Source organism: Saimiri boliviensis, chromosome 3 (assembly GCF_048565385.1).
Source record: "Saimiri boliviensis isolate mSaiBol1 chromosome 3, mSaiBol1.pri, whole genome shotgun sequence".
In the NCBI taxonomy this organism is placed as follows: domain Eukaryota; kingdom Metazoa; phylum Chordata; class Mammalia; order Primates; family Cebidae; genus Saimiri; species Saimiri boliviensis.
Genome location: NC_133451.1, coordinates 121081520 through 121089708, shown reverse-complemented (window position 1 = coordinate 121089708; position 8189 = coordinate 121081520). Strand labels below are relative to the sequence as shown.

General features: G+C 41.6%; 1 pseudogene; it reads right to left on the bottom strand.

Annotated features, from left to right (window-relative positions):
* Positions 1–1042: 1042 nt before the first annotated feature.
* LOC101048209 (pancreatic progenitor cell differentiation and proliferation factor pseudogene) lies at positions 1043–1600 on the bottom strand (annotated as a pseudogene).
* Between the last annotated feature and the right edge of the window lie 6589 nt (positions 1601–8189).

Genomic DNA, 8189 nt, shown 5'->3' with positions numbered 1-8189 from the left:
TCCAGGAGGGGAAAGATGGCTTGTGATCAGACAGCCACATGCAAAAAGCTAGAATGCTGGAAATGTTAGATTTATTGAATTAGTTGGTGGTTACAGAGGTATTCACCTTATAATTATTAAATTGTGCATACTTATTATATGTGCTTTATGGTTACTTGTGTCACATTTTAAAAATATAAAAAAATTTTAAAAAAGATATTAAAATCAAACATTTATCCAAAATATATAGAGAAATGAGCTTTTCAGACTTAAGATCCATGAAATAAATAACACACATACACAATACCCCGAGTTAAAGAATGTAAAAATATTAAACGTATTAAAAAAGTAATAAAACTTAAATAATTTGGTACAATACTTGTGGCAGACTTAGCAAAATTAAATATCTTTCCAATATTAACAGTCCTTGCCATTTGATTTTTAAAACCCTATAGACAAATTATGTGTGTATCATTTGTATATAACCATATAAAAATACATGTATATCTGAGCTCCAAAATGAAGCCATTTGAAATTTTATATAAAATCTAGGAACAAATTATTAAGTAAATGTATAAAATAATTATCCTTATACATTAAAAATGCAAACTAAAACTAGTTGGAATTTTTTTTACACACCATTAGCACTGGAAAAATTAGTGATGGTGCCAATTGTGTCAAGATGTAATCTCTTAGACATCATTTGTATTTATGTAAATTATTAACAATCATCTGGAAAAGCATAATATATCAAGGATTGTAAAATGCTTACAAACTATGATAGAGTAAATCTATTTGTTCAAAGTTTTTATTTTTCTTTTTCTTTTTTTTTTTTTTTGTGTGGCTGCTTGGAGTTTATTTTCCGCTTGGTGCCAGGTGCACAGTTCCAGGTGTCAGGAAAGCTGCTCAGGGCTGGGGCGGGCCGGGTGGTTTAGACCCGGGCCCACAGTCCTTTTTGGTGTCTGCTGTGTGGATGTGGAGGTCTGCTGGCTGCAGCCGCCTAATCTACGGGGTGGGGGAGGCAGGGGCCTGGGGGTTGGGGCGGAGGGGCCTGGGAGTTGCGGGGGTGGGAGGGACTCTGGTGGCGTAGCGCCTCTGCAGTCCTGGGGCTGGTGGTCATCGCTCAGGTCAGGACAGCGGCCCAGCACTGGGTGTGCTGGGCTGACCGCCAGGCTGCTTCCTCAGGGCGTGCTGAGCCAGGTCACAGGTGTTCACGCTGCGGTAGCCCTGGGGGGTCCTGGGTGCTCTGCAGGCTCCAGCACCGTGGCAGTGAACGGGAGGGTGGACTTCCCGAAAAAGAAGCTGGCCCGCCAGTGACCCGGGTCAGCCTTGGGGATACCCGGGGGGTGGGGAATGGCTTCCGCGGGGCACTCGGTACTACGGCAGGACCTGTTGCTGGAAGTGGAACCCAGGCGGCGCCGGTAGTAGTCGTGGGTGGCCACAAGCGAGCTGCTGGAGGGGATGGCCGCCATGCTCAGGCTTGCGGGCTGGTGGGACCTGGGCGGCGACGGCTCCGGGCCTCGGTGCACGATCATGGGTGGCGGGGACGGAGACTGGGGCGCTAGGCCATGGAGCCCATTTGCAGAGGAGACCGCGGGAGGCCGCTCCACGACCGAGATGGGTGCGCGCGGGTTGTTAACAGTTTTTCTAGGAAATTAACCCAAATTATGAAAAAAGTTTTAGGTACATAAAGATAATGATTTCAGCATAATTCATCATGATAAACAATGGAAGGCAACCTAATAGCAGTCAAGGGATATTTGCAATAACTATATATGTCATTAAATTTCATTCACTAAATTAATGTTTTGAGTGATCACATGGCATTGTATGTGTGTGTGTGTGTGTGTGTGTGTGTGTGTGTGTGTGTGTGTATGTGTATGACATCACAAGATGGAAAATTATTTAGCCACTAAATGATATTAGTGAGCCTATACAATTATATATATATGTGTGTGTGTGTATATATATATAGCTTATAAAAGAAAGTACTGTAGAAAAAATAGAAAATTGTTTGCACACTAAGATTAGACCCTTATAAAATATGCACAGAAATATTCATATACGTAAGGATTATAGCCAGAGCCATGATTTAACATCCACAGGAAAATACAGGCTTGGAAAACACAAAAATGCAAATACTGTTAATGTCAGGCTATAATCATTGTGAATGATTTTTTCCCCTTCATCTATGTTCTAGGGTACTGCAATGTTATGTTATTCTATAATGAGAAAATTAATAATAAAAATTGCAAAGATCTAAATTTGTAATTTGCTTCCATCTTGCAGAAAATTCCCTTTCACATTCATTTTTGTAACATCTAACAGTACAATTCACTATTAAGACATAGGGCATTTATTCAAAAGAAGCAGATTCTTAAACTCTAGTTTAAGTAATTTAACAGTCACAGATGTTTTTTTAACTTTCAAGCATGTGAAGAAAGAGGGCAGTGCCAGTAATTCTCTTTTTTATATTACAAAACTAAGTTTAAAATAAACACCTGAAAAACCTCACACATATTTATGTCTTATAGAAGGCGGAAAGATATAGTAATATACATTGAAATGAGCAAAAAGTTATTTAACAAGAAAACCAACAAATTACAAACTTTTTAGAGTGTTAAAGGCTGCTCTCATAGGACAGAGAAGCAAGCTCTGAAGTTCGGCTGTCTTACAAGATTCCTTTAAAAAATAGATTTTATTGTGTATATTTAAGGCATATAACACAATGTCATGAGATACATATAGATAGTAAAATGGTTACTATAGTGATGTAAGTTAGCATATCTCTCATCTCATAGTTACCCATTTTTATTTGTTTTGTGGCAAGAGCAACTAAAATCTACTTATTTCGCAGGAATCCCAAATATAGTTTTATTAATTATAGTTCTCATGTTCATCAGATCTCTGGAGTTGTTTATCCTATGTATCTGCTACTATATAACTTCTAACATATATGTCTCCATCTCTACCTCCCCCATGTCCATGTTAACTCCTATTTTATTCTGTATCCGTTTATTTGACTCCCTCCCCCACCCCACCTCTCTCTTTCTCTCTTTAGATTCTACCTACCAGTGAAATGATGCAGTATTTGTCTTATGATGTAATATTTGTCTTTCTGTGTCTGGGTTACTTCACTTAGCAACATGTGCTCCATGTTCCTCCATGCTGTGGCAAATGGCAGGATGTCTTTTTTAATAAAGACTGAATAATATTCCATTTATCCATTATTTCTCTGTTGACACTCAGGTTGTTTCCATATCTTGGCTATTGTGAATAGTGCTGCAATACACATGGTAGCACAGATATATTTATGGCATGGCGATTATATTTCCTTTGGATGTATGCCTAAAAGAGGGATTACTGGGGTCAGTATTCTTGTGTGTGTGCATGTGTGTGAATAAAAACTTGTCACTCTATATAGCTGAGCAGTATTGTATTACATGGCTATATTACCGTTTGTATTCACCTACTGAAAGACATCTTGGTAGTTTCGAGTTTGGGGCTATTATGCATGTAGCTGCTATAAATATTTGTGTACATATTACTGTGTGAACAGAAGTATTCAATTTACTTGGGTAAATATCTATAAGGAGGATTTCTGGATTACATGGGAAATGTATGTTTAATTTTATAAGCAACTTGAAGACCCTCTTTTGCACACAGCCTTTATCGGATTTCAAATTTATTTATAAGCTATGATAACTTTCAAAAGAGATGGCCAATTTTGCTAAGATTTGACACAGAATGCAAGGATACCTAGATGTACTTTAACTGAATTTGATTTGGGATTTCAGGATATTTCCATGAAACAAATGTTATCTATTAAAATGTTCAAATGGCTATATTTTTGATATATAAATACATCTTTTTGTGAATGAATGAATGAATGAATGAATGAATAACAGTGGGAATGGAATGGACATGGGAATGAAATTGAAGGGATAGATGTGAATAAGAGCTGAAATAGATGCCTAAGGCTGCTGTATTAGCTGAAGTAAGGAGTCTAGTGACAAAAGTAGAGTGAAGACTGTAATGTGCCACCTGTGTAGTTACCCGAGAGTACTCTTGATTTCATGTGGATTCAAGTCACTGTTTATGGTCATTTTGTTTCAGTATAAAGGAATCCCATTTTACAGTAGATCTGCTAGGAATACATTCTCTTCATTCTTGTTTATCTGGGCATGTCTTAGGTTCCTCTTCATTTTTGAAGGTTAGTTTTCCTGGACATAGAATTCTTGATTAACCTTCCTCTTCTGTTCTTTGTATATGTCATCCCATGTCTTCTGGGATCCATAGTTTTTTATGAGAAGTTAGTTGCTAATCTTATTGAGGATACTTTTGGCATGATGAATCATTTTTCTCTTGTTTTGAAGATTCCTTCTTTGTCTTTCAACAGTTTGACTATGCTGTGTCTGTTTGTGTAGCTCTTTGAGTTTATCCTACTTGGAATTTGTTGAGCTTTATTTGATGTGTAGGTTAATATTTTAAAGTCAGATTTGAGAAGTTTTGGCCATTTTTTCCATATATATATATATATATATTTATATATATATAGAGAGAGAGAGAGAAATATATATAAAGAAATATGTATAAAGACATGTATATATAAAGAAATATATATAATATATATAAACAAAGACATTTATGTTTATATAATATATGTTTAATATACATTATATATTTTAAATATGTATGTTTATATATATAAAGACATATAAATAAACATACATTATATATATAAATATATATTTATATTGGTGAAGCCCCATCTCTATATATGGTGAAACCCTGTCTCTACTAAAATTATAAAAATTAGCTGGCAGTAATGGCATGCACTGGTAATTCCAGCTATTTGGGAGGCTGAGACAGGAGAATTGCTTCTGCCCAGGAGGCAGAAGTTGCAGTGAGTTGAGATCACACCACTGCACTCTATGCTGGGTGACAGAGCAAAATTCTATCTTGAAAAAAACAAAAACAAAAACAAAAACCATGAGCCATCATTTAAGGGGCTTTGTTTTTTGTGGTGTGTCGTGCAGAGATTTCAGATGAATACTGAACCAGTCAAGGCTTTTACGACTGTTTTTATGACTGCATTGTCCCAAGATGAAGACCAGAGGGCCAGAGCAACCTGCTGACATGTGCTGAGTATTAGTTGATGAGCCTTTCTGAGGGGGCAGATTGTGCTGACACATGATGGCCAGAGTGGGTGAGCATGTAGCCCATGCTCACACTTGGGAGCAGGACAGATATCAAGAGGAGTGTTTTGTAAAATGGAATGTCTACTAATCAGATTCATGAAAAGTGAGCAGAGACAGGAGGGTACTTCCAAGTGTGGGGCCTGCAGAACACAGGGACTCCTACACAGTGTGTGGGCAGGGATGTGCCATGGGGGCAGCAGGAATGACTGAGTCCAGCTGCAGGATGGCCTTTGGCAAGCAGAGAAGAAACCCCTGCTCCTTGGAACCTGCTGCCCTCACCTCAGTGTGATCCCGCAGCCCCTGAGGCCAGGTCTGCACTGACAGATGACCCAGGATAATCAGCCCAACCTTCTGTCCAAGGCTGGCCTTGGACTTCTTGATTTTTAGGTGTAAGGAATGGGGTGGGGGAATCTGGGGTCACCCCTCTGTCAATCATCTGCCCTCAGAGACCCTTTCTGAGTCCCCTGACACACTGGCACCCCAACTCATCCTCAATTCATCTTTTCATTAAACTGCTAATCCGGACTCTACACAGAGCCTTTTCCAGGAAAAGGAGGCAATCAGTCTGGTCCTTGCCCTTCAGGTCCTCTGAGATCAATGCAGGAGCCTTTGCAGAAACAGACGGGCATCCACAGCGTGGTGTGAGCAGCCCAGCACCAGAAACACTCTGGAGCACTCACGAAGTATTAGGCACTGTTCACTCTATTCCAGGCGGCCCCAAACTTTTTACACAGGGGGCCAGTTCACTGTCCCTCAGACCGTTGGCGGGCCACCACATACTGTGCTCCTCTCACTGGCCACCAATGAAAGAGGTGCCCCTTCCTGAAGTGCGGTGGGGGGCCGGATAAATGGCCTCAGGGGGCCGCATGCGGCCTGCGGGTGGTAGTTTGGGGATGCCTGCTCTATGCACGTTATTTCACAGAACCCTCCCTACAACTTAGGTGTATCACAGGGCTTCTTGGGCCCATCCTCATTTGTAAATCGAGGTTATATTTTTTCTTGACATGGCCAGACTTCATCATATACCTGCATGAGAATGCACTTCATCCATGAGAATATGCTCATAAGTATTACTTGGTCAATGCAAAAGGAAAGAAAAAATAAGTGTATTAATGGTGCCTTCGAGTCCTGATTGGCCAAAGCCCTTTGATTCTGGACTTTTCAGGAGTGGGCAAAGTTAGGTCTGGGTCTGGGGAGAACTGAGGCTCCTGGGGATGGCCCTGGAGGACATCTATCCAAGGACACTGGAAGTTGTCTCACTGAATACATCGAGTCATTTAGCCTCCACTTTGGTCCTCACCCCTTACCCAGCTTACAACAAGGCTTCTTGGCCCCCCTGAGTGTGATACACAGAGTCTCATCTTGCCTTGTCCACCATGCTGCAGGCTTATAGCCATTATTTGGGCTTTTGTGAATCTTCATTCCAAGTGTTCTCCTTTGGCCAAGAATGTGCTTTACCTGTTAGTACAGTTTCAGTTCCAGAGATGAAAATCTAACTCCTACAGGTTTAAACAAAACAGAGAAGGAATGAGGCATATATTGTCCCATTCAACTATAATGTACAAGGGTTGATGACTTTCAGCACAGCTGAATCCAGTGGCTTAAGGGATATCTTATAACCTTGTCTTCCCATGTTGACCAGTGCTTCTATGTTGAGTTATCCTAAGCCATGCTCTCCCCTCTGATGGGAAATGCCATCCTATAGAAATCCCCCCATTTACGCCACACTGGCTTCACCTCTCTCCTGATAATTTTAGCAAAAGTTCTTTGTATGTGATATGGTCTGTGTGTGTGTCCCTTCCAAATCTCATGTTGAAATGTGATCCCAGTTTGGAGGTGGGGCCTGGAGGGACCATGGAGGTGGATCTTCTTGAATCACTTAGCTCCATCCCCATTGCAATGAGTTACTGTGAGATCTGATTGTTAAAAAGTCTGTGACCTCCCCCTCTTTCTCTTGCTTCCTCTCTCCATGTGACATACCTGCTCCCTCTTCACCATCTGTCATGAGTAAAAGCTTCCTGAGGCCTCACCAGAAGCTGAGTAGATCCTGGGGCCATGTTTGTACAGCCTGCAGAACTGTGAGTTAAATAAACCTCATTTCTTTGTAAATTACCCATTCGCATTGCTATTTCTTTATAGCAATGCAAAACAGATGAACAGAGTATGACTCTCTGTCCTGGCTTGGATCTTCTGCCTACTTCTCCATCCTTGCAGTAGGCAGAGTGGTGGAATCGCCGATGGGATGGGCAGGGGTGGTGAGCCCACTCTGGAGTCACAGGGTGGCATCAGCTCCACCTGGTTGGATTGAGATGGGGAGTCATTTGTTTCGCAAAGGAAAATGAGATTGATGTTCTACAGAGAAGGAGAATATATTGAGGATGCAAACAAATCAAAAACAAATGCCCAAGGCATCTCTTCCTTCAAATCAGGCTAAGTTCTCTGCTCAGGGTCACAGGGCTGGTGTGAGGCTGAGGAGGCTTTGAGTCCTGGATGTATGGTTCCTAATGCACACTTTTCCTAACCTGGGCTCATGGCACTCGCTTTCTACAGTATCATGTATTTGTTGAAGACCCACTGTGTGTCAGGCATTGTGAAGGGGTTTTGCTCATGTCATGTAACCCCCACAGCTGAGTAAGGGAGTGCTCACTGCTCCCACTTTACCGATGAGAAGACTGATGCTCAGGAGACAAAGGGGCTGCCAGGGACTTGCCCAGGACCAGCTCAGGTCTCTTTGGCCCCACTACATTCTGGAGTATCTGGCTCCAGAGCCTCCTCCTCCTGATACTGTGCCCTGCTGGGTGGGGTAGTGAGGAAGCTTGTTTCCTAGTTTCTGAGAGACTGAACTTCACTGTAACAGTTCCTAGGGACCTAGGGACACCTTCAGGAGGCCACAAATCAGGGCTGGGGCCTCTGGGTTAAGCCTGGACGAATCCCATTTTCTCTCCCCAGGGGTCTACCCAGTCTTGATGGACACTGGGTCATCTGAGCTAATGAGGCCAGTCCCCTCCC